The 19,019-nt window shown below is 35.6% G+C and overlaps 1 pseudogene; it reads left to right on the forward strand.

Moving 5' to 3' along the window:
- The window catches only part of LOC139044937 (olfactory receptor 4C11-like), a 68,651-nt pseudogene extending 50,922 nt beyond the window's left edge, over positions 1-17,729 (forward strand).
- The last annotated feature ends 1,290 nt before the right edge of the window (positions 17,730-19,019 follow it).

Below are 19,019 nucleotides of genomic sequence, written 5' to 3' on the forward strand. Positions count from 1 at the left end.
CTTGAGTTCACAGGATTTGAAGAGATTGCATTAATTCTTCTTAAACTAAAGACTGGTGATTTTTTAATGATAACTTTTAAAATTTACATTTTAAATCTCCTACAGCACTATAAACTCCCTTTTAACATCAAAACTCACATAACACTGAATCTCCCTTCATTAAATCTTCTGTATGTTAGGTAAACAAGCAGAATCTCCTACATGTTCAATCTCTTATGTGAATATTTCCTTGCTTTCCTAGCTCTTCTCTCTATATGCATTTCCACTTAAGTAAAGATTGTTTCTTTTCCCACATCTCTAGTGTCAAAGGCCTGGAGATGAGATTTTGTTATGATTACCTCTCATTGCTACTTCTAGTTTCTACTCCCTCTTTAATCCATGATTATTCTTAGCTTTCAGTCTCCATCAGATGATGCTACAAGCCACTTTTTTTTTTTTTATAAAAGTCATCTACTGCTTCTAGGATCTTTGCACCAGCATGCACAAAGATGATCCTTCCAATATGCTGGCTTCTAAACCTACCAATTGACCATTTTTTCCTCCAGGAATCTTGTCCTTTAATGTATCTCAGTTGTTCACGCCCATAGTCATACCTTAGACTCTGTAATTACGAATAATTTAAAACGTTCTAAAATCTCAATTTTGACTCACAAATTTTCAAACCATCTTATTATTATTTCCAGCTTCTATTTCTTGCTCTTTCTTTCTTTTTTTTTTTTTTTGCTGAAGAAGATTCACCCTGACCTAACATCTGTGCCAATCTCCCTCTATTTTTTATGTGGGTCACTAACATAGCATGGCTGCTGATGAGTGGTGTAGGAACTGAGCCTGGGCTGCCAAAGTGGAGCATCCCAAACTTAAACACTAGACCATGGGGCCAGGCCTTCCAGCTTATTTCTAATTGCAAATTTTAACAATCCCTTTACCCCACTGTAACACATATACCTTTGTTCATGCCAACTTTTTGCATGACATCAGGCATACTCCTGCCTAAGGACCTTCACACAGGTTGTATTCTGTGTCTCAATTATTCTTCATTCAGATATATGCATGGCTTACCCCCTCACTTCCTTTGGTTTATTATTAAAATGTGGCTTCTCAATAATGACTTTTCTGACTACTTCATAGAAATGCAACTCCCACCAACATTCTGTATCTCCTTTTCTCACATCTCTGCTTAATTTTGCTCCTTAGCACTTATCATTCTCTGACATGTCATACAGCTTAGTTATCTATTTAGTTTTGTATATATACTAGAATAAAATTTACATAAGGGTAGGGATTTGTGTCTTTTTAAAGATATTTTACTGTTAAATCCCAAGTGCCTAGAATAGCACCTGGCACATAGTAAGTGGTGTCGAAATTAGAAATAGCAAAATGAAAACCACCACTTGAGTTCACAGGATTTGAAGAGATTGCATGAATGCTTCTTAAACTAAAGACTGGTGATTTTTTAATGATAACTTTTAAAATTTACATTTTAAATCTCCTTTAAATCAATAAATAGTATTAGTAAGAGTTTATTATGCATATAAGACAGTTCACAAACTTGGCGACTCCAAATTCAGAGTGATATGAAGCTCAGGAGCATGAAGTTATAGGATGGTTTATAAAGTGAAAATTGGGAAGGCGTTAACCTTTACAATGATTGGTTATTACAATGGATGTTTCCAGATGGCAGGAGATAGGTTAAAAGTGATTATGTCATATCATTCTTAGGAACATGACTTAAGTTTCTTTCATGATTTTCAGAAGCACTTACAAGAAATAACCTAAGTTAAGCTTCACTTACATTCATGAAATAAGCTAGACTTAGTCTTGCTTATGTGGCTTAAAATGTATTGTCTGCTCAGGGAATTATCAATTGCTGTATCCATTTTGCACTTACTTTTAACAATTTCCTTCTTTTGGCGATTGTCTCAGCAACCTGAGAGTGTGACCAAATAGTATACTGTTAGTCTGGGTTACCACTGTTGATGAAGCCAGGATGAAGAATCATATCCTTGTTGATTCTGCTAGTTGAGTAGTCAGGAGGGATGGTCATGAGGTGACTGTTATCAACAGTTGCATCATCATCGTGGACATGGGTGGTCAGAGCATTGACTTCTTTAAGTTGTCTAGTCCTGATGGACATCATTTGATGTATGAGTGGCTGCAAAATGCATTTAAAACCCTTGCGAGGATACAATGCACTAGAGAGATTGATATGATGACTATAAGGAGAAAAGTAGTCAAGGACTGAAAAATTTACCAGAGCAGAGAATCCTGGAAGCCAACATTTAAGCAAATAAATAACTTAATTGGGTTATAATCAGATTCAGGTTTCACCTTTCATATAATAACAGTCTTTTATTAAGACCAGACCAATAATCTAAGAAATTTTGTGGTTATAACAGAAAATTAAACTCTAATTTTCTATCAGTATATTATTGAGCTCATTAAAAAACCCTCCTAAAAAATCTATTCAATTTTAGCCAGTGTTGAACCTCATAACACAGAATTTCTTTTCCTCAAACCTCCTCTACTTTCTGTATCTATTGAGGTTTTCTCTTATTCTTTTTTCTTTCTTATTCTGGAACAACTTGTCATTTTATTTTAGACAATGTTACTTTCTTTTCTTAAAAAAATTACATCCTATGTTCCTTGTATAGTCTTCATATAAAAATACATACCATTTTATTCCCATACTTTTTATACAAAGTTGTTCCCTTTCCTTCTTAGTATTTCCAGTAGCTCTATTTTTACATATTGCTTATAAATTTTAACAATTAGTAATCTTTACTTTCCAGTGAAAACTAGGAAGCAGGCAATTGTGAACTATCACATATTAGCATTCTGTAGTATAAAGGTAAATTTACCAGTATATAATTATAAAACATTTTTAGAGACAAGTTTTTCATAGTACAATACTGTAATGTGGTGAAATACATATTTATTAATTGACCCAAATATCTTTTATCTCTCTATAAAAAATTAAGAAGCCAAAAGTAGATAAATTTAAACTTATGGTTAGCAATCAATATGTCAGTATATTATTTTATTTGCAAATTATCTAGATATTCAGTGAGTATCCCTTATTTAGTTTAACTTCATATAAGCTTTTAACTTGTTTATATTTACTTAAATTGTTTATTTTATCGAGTATGCTTTAGATTAAGCATCAAATAACTAACCATCACCTTAAGATATTTTTCTTGGTGACACATTTTGTAACATAGAGATAGCATGAGATTATTTGTCTAGTAAACCCAGGTAGGTAAAGTAATATGTTTGCATCAGAATATTAACAATTCTGAAGATATGCTTGCTTTCATTAAAGTAACAAACTTAAACTAGCTTTTATTTATCAAAGATTATCCTGATCATATGAACTTGAGAAACATTGGGTTTGATTATATATTCCTGAGAGTTTTAGGAATACTTAATTTATATAAGTACTTATTTTTCTTTAACCTAATTAAGTAGAACTGTTTAAAAATATCACATATGCATAATATGCATAAATAGATATACACAAACATATAGATAGACACAAGTAGCGATCTTATAGCTTTTATTTTAGAATTTTAGCCATGTCTAGGTTATAATAATACGAAACTCAAAAGAATAGCTGGGTGCAAATTTTGTTTCTGGCAGGTAGACTAATTAAGGTCACTACCTCAGATGGCCCAAGTTTTTAAGATTTTTTATTTGTGCTCTATAAGGATTCTTTTAAAGAAGCTATTTTTGGATTCATTCAGTCTTTTAGAAGCTCCTGCATACCCATCAAAGAATGCATTCTGTTGTCTCCAAGAAGTTTGAGATCCTCTTTTCAGGGAAGCCCTTTAACTTACACTACCTTATCTAAATAAAAGTTTCCCTAAGTGCCTGCTACAATTCCAAATTATCCAAAAGTTCACTTATTTTTTTAGAGAGGCAAATGATCCTGGTCCACAGTGGGTATACATATAAGAGGCAGGAGTAATTAGGGGAGGAGGAAAAAGAGATTTTGACTAGGTGGAACACATATCAGCCTTTAGATTCCCTGAAAATAATCTATGGAGAGCCCAATAATTCTACTACTGCCTAATACCCAGGGAATCATGACTTTCTCCCCTTCACAATAGAAGACACTTTATCAAACAAAATACAGGGATGCACAAAAAAGTCAGGGAGTTCAAAATGCAAGGATAGCAGAGCTTGGATCCAAGAGAGACTCAAACTCTAAAGTCACTGAGAAAGCAGTGAGCTCACAGGGCTCTGAGGGTCCCAGGACCTGGTTCCTCACTGACCTCAGAGACCTTGAGGTTCTTCAGATTCCACTTCTGATGCCGTGAACTGTCAAAAATTCAGAATGAGCAAAATTAAAACCATCAAATCAATAGGTAATATTTAGTAAGAATTTACTGTGCATATAAGACAGTTTGCAAACTAGGAGCTTCATATCAGTCTTTGAAAGGAGAATGGATCTGTTCGAAGTGCAATTTACATGTTGCAAACACACTGCACCTGATTCATCTGCAAAGTAAATCAGAATTGAAAGAGCAAAAACCATGAGCTCTCTTTTGGATATCTTCTCTTTCTTACAAGAAAAAAAGGTAAGTTTTCAAGCCCCACTGAACTGTTTTCTTTTTCTTGCCTCTCTCTTGGGACTGGATTTTAGGGCAGTTGCTCTCATCCAGTCTGTCTCCTAAGAAACCTTAAATTCCAGGAACATACTTCCCACAGTGATGAAAAGATTCTGAGGTCTGAGAGTTCACAGCTTTTCCTGACCTCTGCTTGACACAGCCCCTTTTCAGGAACAGTTCTTATCAAAAAAGGGGGTGCATTGAAGGGAGCAAGGATATAGGATCCTATACCTGCAGATTTCTCATTAGCAAAGCTTAAGAGCAGGAGAAGGATACGGATGCATACTGATGATACAATGCTTCTATGATACTGATGGTCCTGAAGTTAATAATGCTAATGTTGGCTGTCCAGGACCTACTGTCACCCATGCTAACAACAAACATTAAATTCTGTTTCTGGGGTTGGAGTAAGGGATAATATGAGGAGCAGAGGAGAGAGAAGCAAAACTCCCTTGTGAAATCCTCGGACAAACTGCTCTTTATCCCTTACATGGCCCTTTGCTCACCCTTACACTGTGGGTTTTTCCCTCTCTCATCCCTTGATTCTTCTTCCTATATGGCTTTCCTCAAAATCAAATTTTTCCCTTTGGCTATGAAACCTGCCATGATTCCCTAACTTCTCTATCTTCTCCTCATCATTATTATTTTTCAAAAATACATGTAAAATCCTGATCTCTTCATTTGACCCATCCTGAAGTTTGCATCCATTTGATAGTCAGGACATATACTGAACATGTCAGTGTCTCCTATTTTCTCTATTTATGGTTTCTTGGCATTATACTGGATCTGCCCAGATTGTTGGAGACTGATACTTTGCATGACACTGTCAGCTCGAGCATTAGAGAGAGATCACCATGGAGCATGAAGGCTTGGGTTCTGCTTCTGGTTCCTCTATGACTACTTTCTGTTAAACTTTGCCTCCCACCTTCGACTGAAGTGCACAAAATATAACAAGAACTTGCCTTATGAGATATCAAATGACCAAAATCAAATGAACAAAAGCTAGTAAAGCAAAATGAGAGAAGTCTATAATTAGGGATTGAGTGATTCAGTATATACACATGCGTGTGCACAGACACACACCCTTTAACTGTGGAAGGCCATTAGCAAGAAAGTTATTTGTCTGGGAAAACATGAAAAGCTTTGCTGAGGAGACAGCATTTGAACTGGATACTCTATACACAGGTAGAAATGGATACCAGAGGAAGGTCATTTAGCCACTAAAAAATATGGGAAATTCAGAGTGAGATGGTCTGGGTGCATTTATGAGGGACAATAGTGTAAGGCTTGGTTGGAACATGCATAAGCAGAAGCACTGGGAAGAAAACGTGAAAAACAAAATGATGGCACAGAGTTAGAAGACTTTGGAAGACACGGTGAGTATTTCAGAAGTTGCATTTGAAAACCGTCATAAGCATTTTAATATATTCATGATTCATCATATTTTTTAAATGGCTACTTTTCCTTTTCAAGTGCTAGCAAGGAGGTAAAAAGAGAGAGAGAACAAAGAAAGAGTGAGGAGAAGAGGGAATATCTGAAATTTTGTCTTTCCTTTCTCTTTAGAAACATACAATAGGCCTGTGGGAATCCACAGTAATAATTCTAGGATTGAGCATTTGTAATACTGATGTTTATAAAATATCAGCCTGATGTTGTGGTATGTATGAAATAATAATTCTTACAAGGAAAACTCACATAAGTATCTCATTCAAAGTGTTATTATTAATTTAAAAATTACTTTATTGAGGACATATTAGCTTAAAATATTGTGTAAATTTCAGGTGCATATTATTACTTATCACTTTCTGTTCAGCTTGCTTCATTTTTACACCAATAGTTTAGTTTTTATCTGTCACCATAGGTATGTGTCCCTTTACCCCTTATGCCCACTTCTCAATCCTCTTTGCCTCTGGTAACCACTAATTTGTTCTCCTTATCCATGTGTTTATCTTCCACATATGAGTGAATTCATATGGGATTTGTCTTTTTCTGCCTGGCTTATTTTACTTAGCATAATACCCTCAAGTTCCAACCATGTTGTTGCAAACAACACATTTTTTTTCTTTTTTATGGCTGAGTAGTATTTCATGGTATAGATATACAATGTCTTCTTTATCCATTCATGAGTTGGTGGACATTTGCTTTGCTTCCACATCTTGGCTATTGTGAATAATGTTGCAATGAACAAAGGGGTGCATAAAATCTTTGAATTATTCATTTCATGTTCTTTGGACAAATATCCAGCAGTGATATAGCTACATCATATGGTATTTCTAATTTTTTGAGGAATCTCCAAATTGTTTTCCATAGTGGCTGTACCACTTTGCATTCCCACCAGCAGTTTATGAGGGCTCCCTTTTATCTACATCCTCTCCAACATTTGTTATTTTTGTCTTGTTAATTATAGCCATTTTGATGGGTGTAAGGTGATATCTCATTGTAGTTTTGATTTGCATTTCCCTAGTAATTAATGAGGTTGAACATCTCATGTACCTGTTGGCCATCTGCATATCTGTATATCTAAATATCCGGAAAAGTGTCTATTGAAATCTTCTGCCCAGGTTTTAATTGGATTATCTGTTTTTCTGCTGTTGAGTTGTATGAATTATTTATACTTGTCGTATATATGATTTGAAAATATTTTCTCCCATTTGGTGGGTTGTCTTTTTGTTTTCTTCATGGTTTCATTTGCCTTGCAGAAGCTTTTTAGTGTGATGTAGGCCCTTTTGTCTGCTTTTGTTTCCCTTGCCTGAATAGACATGGTATTTGAAAAGATGCTGCTAAGATCAACATCAAAGAGCATACTGCCTATATTTTATTCTAGGAGTTTTATGGTTTCAGGTCTTACATTCAAGTCTTTAATCAATTTTGAGTTAATTTTTTTTGTGTGGTGTAAGATAACGGTCTATTTCATTCTTTTGTATGCCACTGTCCTGGTGTGTAGTTACCTGTCCACTGATGTGTGGTTTCACTTCTGGGCTTTCAATTCTATTCATTTGATCTGCATGTCTGTTTTTCTGTGAGTACCATGCTGTTTGGATTACTATAGCTTTGAGGTATATTTTGAAGTCAGGGATTGTGATAACTCCAGCATTGTTCTTTTTTCTCAGGATATCTTTTGTTATTCAGGATCTTTTGTCATTCCATACAGATTTTAGGATTCTTTCTTGTATGTCCATGAAGAATGTCATTGTAAATCTGATTGGGATTGCATTGAATCTGTAGATTGTTTTAGTTAATGAAAATATTTTAACTATGTTTATTCTTCTAATCTGTGAGTGTAGAACATCATTCCATTTCTTTACATCTTCTTTGATTTTTTCAGTTATGTCTTATAGTTTTCAGTGTGTAGGTATTTCATCTCCTTGGTTACATTTATTCCTAGGTACTCTATTTTTGTGTGTGTGTGATTACAAATGGCATTGCATTCTTGTCTCTTCCTGCTAGTTCATTATTTGTGTATAGAAATACAAGTGATTTTTGTATGTTGATTTTGTACCCTGCAACTTTGCTGTACTTGTTGATGATTTCTCATAGTTTTCTGGTGGCTTTAACAGAATTTTCTATGTATAGAATCATGTCCCCTGCAACAGTGATTATTTTACTTCTTCCTTTCCAGTTTGGATGCCTTTTATTTCATTTCTTGCCTAAGAGCTCTGGCCAAACTTCCAGTGCTATTTTGAAAAAGAGTGGCAAGAGAGGACACCCTTGTCTTTTTCCTGTGCTCAGAGGAATGGCTTTCAGTTTTTCACAGTTAACTATGATGTTGGATGTGGGTTTGTCATATGTGGACTTTATTATGTTGAGATAATTTCCTTCTATACCCATTTAGTTTAGAGTTTTGTCAAAAATTCACGTTGGATCTTGTCAAATGCTTTCTCTGCATCTATTAAGATAGTCATGTGATTTTTGTTACACATTTTGTTAATGTGGTCCATCACATTGATTGGTTTGTGAATGTAGACCCATCGCTGCACCGCTAGAATATTCCCTCCTTGATCATGGTGTATGATCATTGTTGTATTCAGTTTGCTAATATTTTGTTGAGAATTTTTGAATCTATGTTCAACAATGACAATGTCCTGCAATTTTTTCTTTTTTCTGTTGTCCTTGTCTGGTTTTGGTATCAGGGTAATGTTGGCTTCATGGTATGAGTTACAAAGCAGCTTGTCTTCTTCAACATTTCAGTATATTCCAAGAAGGATAGATATCAAATCTTCTTTGAATCTTTGGTATAGTTCACCAGAAAAGCCATGTGGTCCTGGACTTCTTTTTTTGGGGAGGTTTTTTTTATTACTGTTTCAATTTCTTGTGATTCATTTATTCAGATTCTTTAATTTTTGTTAATTCAGTTCTGGGAGGTTGTATGATTCTACGAATTTATACATTTCTTTTAGGTTATCTAATGTGTTGGCATATAGCTTCTCATAATATTCTCCCATAATCCTATGCATTTCTCTGGTATTCAGTGTAATTTCTCCTCTTTCATTTCTAATTTTATTTACTTGAGTCTTCTCTCTTTTTTTCTTAGTGAGTCTGGCTAACAGTTGGTCAAGTTGTTTATCTTCTCTAAGAACCATCTCTTAGTTTCATTGATCAATCTTGCTTTTTTTTAGTCTTTATTTCCTTTATATCTGCTCTGATTTTTACTATTTTCCTCTTTCTACTGACTTTGGACTTTGTCCTTTTCATAGTTCTCTTAAGAGTAGTTTAAGATTTCTCATTTGGGATTTTTCTTTTTTGTTGAAGCTGGTCTTTATTGTTATACATTTCCCTCTTAGTACTACTTTTGCTGCATCCAATAAGACTTGGTATGTTTCCAGGCAGGTTTTCATTTCTCCTTTGATTTCTTCATTGATCCAATTGCTGTTCAGTAGCATGTCGTTTGATCTCCACATGTTTGTGAATTTCTTAGCTTTTTTCTTGCAGTTGGTTTCCAGTTTCAATGCATGTGGACAGTCCGAAAACATGCTTGAAATGATTTCAGTCTTCTTAAATTTACTGGAGCTTGCCTTGTTTCCAAACATATGATATATCTTTGAGAATGTTCTATGTGCACTTGAGAAGAATGTTTGTTCTGCTGTTCTGAGATAGAATATTACGTATATATCTATTAAGTCCATCTGGTCCACTGTTTCACTTAAGGTCACTGTTTCCTTGTTGATATTCTGCCTCAAAGATTTATCCATTGATGTAAGAGAGATGTTGAAGTCCACTACTATTATTGTGCTGCTGCCAATTTCTCCGTTTATTTCTTTACTAGTTAATAGTTGCTTTATATAATTTTATGCCCCTGTGTTAGGTGCACATATATTGATAAGCATTATGTCATTTTAGGTGAATGTCCCGTTTATCATTATACAATGCCCATTCTTATCGCTCATTAACTTTTTTATCTCAAAGACTACTCTGTCTGATGGGAGTATGGCTACATCTGATTTTTTGCTTGCGTATTTCTTGGAGTATTGTCTTTCATCCCTTCACTCTGAGCCTATGTTTGTCTTTAGAGCAGAGATATGTTTCCTGGAGGCAGCATATTGTTGAATCTTATTTCTAAGACATCCAGCCATTCATGTATTTTGATTGGTGAATTCGGTTCATTTATATTTACATTGATTAGTGATATATGAAGGCTTATACTGCCATTTTTTCTCTTGTTTTCTGTTTTTTCTATAATTACATTCTATCTTTCCCCTTGTACTTCTGACTGCCATTCAGTTTAGTGGTTTTCTGTGATGGTTTTCTCAATTTCCTCTTTACGATTTGTGACTCTGATCTGATATTTTGTTTTAGGGTTACCATGAAGTAACCACATGAGATCATTTGTATAAATGATCTCATAGATGAGATAGTACTTTGTACTGATAGCCTCTTACCTCCTTTAGCCTAAGTGGGTTACATCCCTCTCTTCTTCCCTTTCTGTGATTTTGTTGTCACAAGTTACTCTTTGTTGTGTTGTGAGTTTGTAACTAAATTAAAGCATCTGTAGTTATTTTTGGTGCTTTCATTACCTTTATCTTTTTTGCTATAATTCAATGTTCACTAACCTATTCTGATAGAGAGATTCCATTTTCTGATTTTGTCTATCTATTTATCTCCTTGCTCAAAGTTTTGTAAACCTTTGCCTTTTTGTCTCAGGTAGAAGGACTTTCTGCATCATTTCTTATAAGAACAGTCTAGGGGTGATAAACTCCCTGAGCTTTTGTTTATCTAGTGAAGCTTTTATTTCTCAATCATATCTGAAGGATGATTTCACTGGATAGAGTATTCTTGCCTGATAGGTTTTATCTTTCAATATTTCGAATATTTCATTCCATTATTTCCTAGCCTGTAATGTTTTTGTTGAGAAAGTCTGAAAGTCTGATGGTGATTCCTTTGTAGATTATCTTCTTCTCTCTTGCTGCCTTTAATATTTTTTATTTGTCATTGACTTCTGATGGTTTTAATATTATATGGCTTGGAGATCTTTTTGCATTGAGGTAAATTGGAGTTTTATTACCTTTATGCTATTGTACGTCCAGTTGTTTCCCTAGGTTTGGGAACTTCTCAGCTATTATTTCTTTGAACAAGCTCTCTGCGCCTCTCCCCCTCTCTTCACCCTCTGGGATACCTATAATCCTTATATTGCTTTTCCTAATAGAGTTGGATATTTCTCAAAGAATTTCTTCAGTTTTAAAAAAATCTTAGCTCTCCCTGGGGCTGGCCCCATGGCCGAATGGTTAAGTTTGTGTGCTCCGCTGCAGGCGGCCCAGTGTTTTGTTGGTTCGAATTCTGGGTGCGGACATGACACTGCTCATCAAACCATGCTGAGGCAGCATCCCTCATGCCACAACTAGAAGGACCCACAATGAAGAATATGCAACTATGTACCGGGGGGCTTTGGGGAGAAAAAGGAAAAAAATATAATCCTAAAAATGAAATCTTAGCTCTCTCTTCTCCTCCACCTGAAGCATTTCTAGGTTTCTCTCTTTGGGACCACTAATTCTCTGCTCCATAAGATCTACTATATGTATTATTCCTTTTACATTATTTTTTATCTCATTAATTGTATTCTTCATATCCAGAATTTCTGTTTGGATTGTTTTATGGAGCTTCAATCTCTGGTGAAATATTTCTTCTCGTCATTAATTTTATTCTTGAGCTCATTGAACTGTCTTTCCATTTTTTTAATAACTCGTTGAGTTTCTTTATGACACCTATTTTGAATTCTCTGTCAGTTAGATTGTAGTCCTCTGTGACATCAGGTTTGGTTTATGGAGAGTTTTCGTTTTTCTTCTGTTCCACAGTGTTACTGTAATTCTTCATGTTGTTTGATGAATTGATCCTCTGCTGGTGCATTTTGGTAGTAATCACCTTTTCTTACTTGGGTACAGCTTTTGTTACTTTGGTTCTGGTCACCTGGTCTCATGTTACTCCACTGGCTCTCCATGGGCTCAGATGCTGCAGTAATGTGCACCACCTGCACTACTGTTCTTGGGTTGTCTTGGGGTGCTGGTTGCACCGATACGAGTACTTTCAGCTTCATGGGTGTCACTGTTACTAGTGGAGGATTTGGAACCTGGGGACTTGTATACAGTCCTGCTGCTGGTGGAGCTGGTATCAGAGGTGCCACTACTGTGCACTGGGTCACTGGTTCTTCTGTGGTTCCTGTTGCTTTTGGTCACAAATTCCTCCTGCCACTCTTGGGAGGGGCAGGAGTTGTTTTTTCTGTTCCCACACAACTGCTCATAGTTTTGCTGGTCATCACTCTGTGTTCATGTGGGCTTGGCCACCGTGCTCAGCAAGTGAGCTGTACTTGCATGAGCAGGGCTTCCGCCCTGGCAGGGCACCTTCATGTGAGCTGAGCTGCCATCATTTGATGTGGAGCTTTGCACAGGTGGGGCCACTGCTGCATGATGGGTGCTCCTGCAGGCCTAGCTACCTTCACTCTTCAAGCATTCATATGGGCCAGGCTGTCCCTCCCTCCACTAACAGTCATGCTGGCCACACTGTGAGGATCCATGGCCTGGACTGCTGCCACTGGAGACAGGGAGGATGCCACTCCCCTAGTTCCACAGCTTGCCAGGAGTCCAGTCCACTCCTTCAGATGTATAGATTCATAGATCTCTCAGGTGTCCTGTTGTGATGTGTAGGGAATCCTCTGCTGGTTAATGGATGTCCATTTAGCTGTAACTTAGATGGGAGAGACAAAGGAAATAACTCACTCTGCCATTATGCTGATGTCACTCCAAATTCTTATTTTTCTTCCACTAAATTGTGTGAGACATTATATTTACAATTTAATGAGCATTAAATACTGTGTAAAAGAAATTATTACATTGTATATTTTGGTTATATAAAAATGATCCCGTTCTTAGGACAGTGAAAATACTCTGTGTGATATTATAATGATAGATATGTGTCATTACACATTTGTCCAAACCAATAGAATCTACATCACCAAGAGTGAACCCTCAGGTAAACTGAGGACTTTGGGTGATTCTGATGTGTCAATATAGGTTCATCAATGATAACAAATGCAGCACGTTGGGGTGGGGGTAATGTTGATAATGGGAGTGGTTATGCATGTGTAAGGGTAGGAATATATGGCAAATCTCTGTACCTGTCTCTTAATTTTGCTACAAATCTAAAACTGCCCTAAAAAAAGTTTTAAAAACAACCACAATAACAAATGATCCTGTTAAAGCTGAGGAGAGTTACTTAATTTTGCTATTTTTCACAGAGTCTAATTGAGAGTGAACACACATAATCTTCTCTAATAAAGGAAATAACAAGTCTGAAGTCATCAATGAGTCATATTTGGGATGCCTGCAAGCCCAGTCTTCATTTGATTGGGGCCACAGTGAATCCACTTGTATGCTTTCCACTGTGTTTCTAAGTGTAGAGAATAGAAAGACAGTGTCTTTAGTGGAATTCTGACACTTTGAAGGCGGTAGGTAGGCTCTTCATTACAGACATCCTCAAAGTTCCATTAAAATAAATTTAGTAAAAAAAAAAAAAAGACTACATTTTGTTAAACTGCTTTGAGTGATTTTTGTTCTAAGGTACTGAAGAAATAGTAACAAAAGATATTCTCATGGTTTTTATGCCTCCTAATTTTATATTTCACCAATAACATTATATTAAAACTTCATAACCTAGCTATCATAGTCCTCAGCCAGGAGGACAATGTCCTTTTACAAGCTTTTCCATTATGACTTTTTAGTCTGTCTAAACTAGAAGTTTCATATTGATCTTCTCTTTATTAGCATGACAAAGCATTTGCCCCATCTTCTCCATTAAATCTTTGATTTTATTTCTCACATCCAAAGTGTCCTCACTCCTCTGATTTTAATATATCTGGGTACCACACTTTTTCACAGCCATGGACCTATTTTATTTCTACTTTCCTCTGATCATGAGCTCCACATATTGAAGCTGTTATACACTTTTGCTTACTTTTAAATATTATTAAAGATATTTGGAATTGTCATTCCTAGCTTCTGATCACCATGAGAAAACTAATATGATCCACAGTGCTGGTAAAATTTCAGCCACTCGGCAAAGGAACCTAAGGTGTTAAAACAGCTGTGCCACCTTATTACAGATAAATGAACAATTTAAATTAATATTTTTCAAAAATAAAAAGTACTTCTTGAAAAGCCAATACTAATAATCATAATGAAAGTAACCACTCCAAGTGCAGGTGCTGCACATCTGCATCTTCTGGATGCTTTGTACATAATGAATTCTATAACATTCAAAGCAACTCTAAAAGGTACATTATTTTATTATTTATGTTTACAAGTGAAGAAAATGACGCACAAAGATGTCAAAGGACTTGTTGAATATCACACCCTGATGGGCAGTTGGGTGTGTGTAAATATATTCAGTGTGGCTTCCAATTTTATGCACTAATCTCTGTGCCAACCCACCTCTCAGCTCTGCTTGTGAATATTTGCATCTCAAAGAACCTGGTTTAGAACCTGCCTCTTCAGTTACCTTTATATTTCATCTGTTAATATAATTCTGAATTTTTCACCACTACCTGTCCTTTAGGAATTTTTATTCCTCTCTGCAGACAGTTTCTACTCATCTACTACCAATCACATGGTGACATATAATTAATGATCTTATCTGCATTCATCTTAAAACTCATATTAAATTGTTAAGAACAGGAAGTGTTTTCCTCATTCCTCGCAATAACTCCAGACAACTTTGATTCAATATTTAAAATGAAAGATAATTATGGAATTATGGAGGAGAGATAAATAAATACCATGACTTTAAAATATTTTCAGACTAAATTAAAGTGGGGAAATTCATAACTTGGTGTATGTAAAATTGAAAAAAGTTTGTGGAAATAACAAAGGCTGAAGCTTGTATAGTTCTTAATTATTATGAGCCAAATCTTTTCTAATTTTATCTGAGTAGTAACCGTGATTATGTCTAAAGTGATTTTCCCAAGACATTGCAGCTAGTAACTACTGATACTGGGATTTGAACTCAGGCCATCTGACTCCCACAACTGCATTCTTTTTTTGTGAGGAAGATTGGCCCTGAGTTAACATCTTCTGCCAATCTTCCTACTTTTGCTTGAGGAAGATTGGCCCTGAGCTAACATCTGTGCCAATCTATTTTGTATATGGGACGCCACCGCAGCATGGTTTAATGAGCAGGATGTAGGCCCAGGCCTCTGAAGCAGGGCACAAAAATTAAACCACTATGACACCAGGCTGGCCCTGACAACTTTATTCTTAGCCAAGAGATGTAATTATCTTGATAGATTAAAATCCATCTTGGATAAAATACAAACATTTCAAAATATGAGCTGATAAAAGGTAAAAGTTTCTCAGAAGGAAAATATTTTAATTAAAAATGTAGTAAAAATGTGAAACTTGCTTGGTAATAAAAACTTATATGCATATAATAAAAACACAATTTTTCCTATTAACTAAATGAGATAATAAGATAATGTCTTAAGATAATCTTTGTTTGTTTGTTTGAATGTTCATCAGGCTTTTCTACAAAATCATCAACCTTGATATACTGGCCAAAAAATAGATATAGAGATACACACATATGCAAACATACTTATAGAACATTTCTGGAAGGACATACAAGAAACTAAAAGTAGGGGGCCAGCCCCATGACCAAGTGGTTATGTCCGTGCACTCTGCTTTGGCAGCCCAAGTTTTCACCAGTTCCACTGTTCGGATCCTGGGCGCAGACATGGCACCACTCATCAAGGCACACTGAGGTGGCATCCCACATACCACAACTAGAAGGACCCACAAGTAAATATATACAGCTATGTACTGGGGAGTTTTGGGAGAAAAAGGAACAATAAAATCTTTAAAAGAAGAAACATAAAGTAGTTATTTCTACAGAGTAGAATTATAGATTCAAAGATTTGGGACAGATATTTTAATTTTACTTGTCACGACCTTCTGTTTACTTTGAATATTGTATGATGATCATGATGCATTCTATAATAAAAATATAGTTAATAAAAGGGTACAAATATTGAAAAACCTTTTAACACCTATCACTTACAATGGTAATCTCTAGCATTTGGTGCAGCAATATTGCACTTTAGAAATTATTCCAAAGTTATATGTAGAATTATTATTTATGAGAATGAAAATTGGAAGAGTATATCTCAATGGTCAAATGGCTAAATAAATACTTTTTATAAAAATGTATACATTATTAGACCATTAAATTGATAATTAAACTATTGAAAGTATAACAGGAGAACTATTGCAAGAATCCTAAGTCAAAATCAGAACACAAAATGATATCACATGATGATTTCAGTCACATAAACTATATACACTATGAACAAGGATGTGAAATAGAAAATTGATAAAAGTATACATTGGACTTATGGGATGTTTTAGAAGAAGTATCTTGGAGAATTTAGGGTAAAGAAGGATATATATGAGAAAAGACACTACTTACATTATAGACATGGAAATTTTATACCAGGTCCAATTCATAGGTGAGAGGCTCAATCTTCTAATGGGATAAGCTCAAGAGTACAGTAAAGACATAAAAACTAGTTTCTCAAATTATGACAAACTCCAAATATTATCCAGATATTTGTTATATCTTGACCATCAGTGAAGCTGGACCTTAAACACAAGAGGCATAGGTAAAGCATTGTCAAATCAAAGCATATTTCATCCAAGGAATAATGGAAACAAAAATCAATCAACTAAACTGAGAATATTTTCTCCAGGTGAGATTCTCCAACAATATTAGTGTTTAATTATATTGCAATAGTGTTGTTCAGATTTCAAAGCACACAGATAAGATGCATAATACATAAAATACGTGTGGGTTTGTGCCTGTGACTCTGTTGGGGAATTTTCTCATTGTAGTGACTATTAGAACAAGCAGGGCCCGTGGGAGTCTCATGTACTTCTTCCTATCTCTCTGTCCTTTGGTGACGCCTCCTTCTCTAAAACCACAGCTCCCAGATTGATTGTGGATGCCCTTTCTCAGAAGACCATTCCCTACAAGGAGTGCATGACTCAGTTCTTTGGAGCCCATTTCTTTGGTTACATGGGAATCTCTGTGCTCAGCCTCATGGCCTTAGATCTCATGGCAATTTGTAAGCCCTTGTCAGATGCAACCATCACCAGCTGGCGAGTCTATGGTGTGTTGGTGATCTAGCCTAGGCAGGATCTTGTATCCATTGTTCAGCACAGATTTTACTGGCTTTGAGATTGCCCTTCTGTGACCCTAAAGTGATGGACCACTATTTCTGTGGCTTGCAACCCTTTTTGAAACTTGCTTGCATGGACACTTATGTGATAAGTTTACTAGATTCTAATAGCCGGGCCATATGCACGGCATGTTTCAAAATTCTGCTTATCTCTTATGTTGTCATCTTATACTTTCTGAGAAATCATAGTGCAGAGGGAAAGTGAAAGCCCTTTCCACATGCGCCTCCCATTTTGTTGTTGTTGTTCTCATATTTTTGGTCCATGTATGTTCAGATACATATGACCACCAACCACATTTCCAATAGACAAAATGGTCGCTGTGTTTTATACAATTGGGACACCCTTGCTCAACCCTCAGATCAATTCACTGAGGACTGCAGAAGTGAAAAATGCCATGAAAAAGTTATGATGTAGCACAGTACGACTTCACTTGATAAATAGGGATTCTAATGTACACTTTCCTAACACCTTAATTTTGTTTCATATGCAGAAAAGATAAAATATTCTTGTTGGGTGTCAAATAATTAATAAATCTGGGTGTATATAAATATATTATAAATATATATGTGTAATATATAATATATATTATCCTTATTCTGAGGTGATTGCATTAGAATATGATTACTTAAAGTCCATAATCATTTTGAACAACCTATGATGACCCTTACTTAAATTCTATCAACATTTGGCCATATTCACATGGTAATATATCTTGCTGTACGTATTTTTCTTCAGAAAGAAATGCAATAACAAATGACAGAATGTGAGTGTGTGTGCACCCACACCAATTATTTTCTTAGATTTTGTTCTAGTCCTTATGAATGTGGTCATAAGTGCTAACCCATATGGCTCTGGACACTTGCAGAATCAAGGTTGCTGTCTTCACAACCTGAGAATGAGAGAAGGTGCTCTGAGAAAATGCTGCTCTGTAAATGTGTGCCCAAGCCTGCCTCACTGGGGGGATCTAGATTGATGGACACTCAAACTACAATAAAAGCTGGAAATATTAGTGAAAACCCAGACTTTCACTGGAAAACCTGTCCAAAATTCTCTGAATAGTGAGGGAGGAAAGAGTCTCATGTTTGGTTGTGATTGGCAATATCACCAAACAGTTGGGATCTTTCACAGCGCTCTTAACAAAGGAGAGGTAAGAGGCTGTAAGAGATTTTGGCAGCAGATGTACACAGCAGAGGGGATAAAGGGAAGAAAGGAGAATAGATAACTGCATGCTGAAGAGAGAGAAAAGATGGAAGAAAAGTGGTAATTTTACTCAGTTGGGATGGAAGGAGCTTTATCTTCATTATATTTTGAGATTCACTTTTGGGTATATGAAAATTTGCAGAAAAAAATTAAGTTTCAATGATATTCCTATATCATTGAAATAGTATGGCTTAGCTTCCTAGGCTGTTATGTTTATTTTGGTATTAGGAAAGAAGCATATATATATATATTATTGCTCCTAATAGCATCTCAAAGCTCAAAATTCAGTTATCTTGGGAGAAAAGTCAGCTCTAGTGCTTCTTAAGTTTGGTCTTTTAGTTTTATATGGTAATATTTTAAAATGTAGATTTCCATTTTGAAGATAATTTAATCTGTATGTGCAATGCACACCCACTGCTACCACCACCACTTCAAAATATCACAGTCAAGTACTGTAATGCTGTTTCAGTATCCAAGCTTATAATTCCCATCAAACGGG

The sequence above is a fragment of the Equus asinus genome, chromosome 3 (assembly GCF_041296235.1).
Source record: "Equus asinus isolate D_3611 breed Donkey chromosome 3, EquAss-T2T_v2, whole genome shotgun sequence".
Lineage (NCBI taxonomy): Eukaryota > Metazoa > Chordata > Mammalia > Perissodactyla > Equidae > Equus > Equus asinus.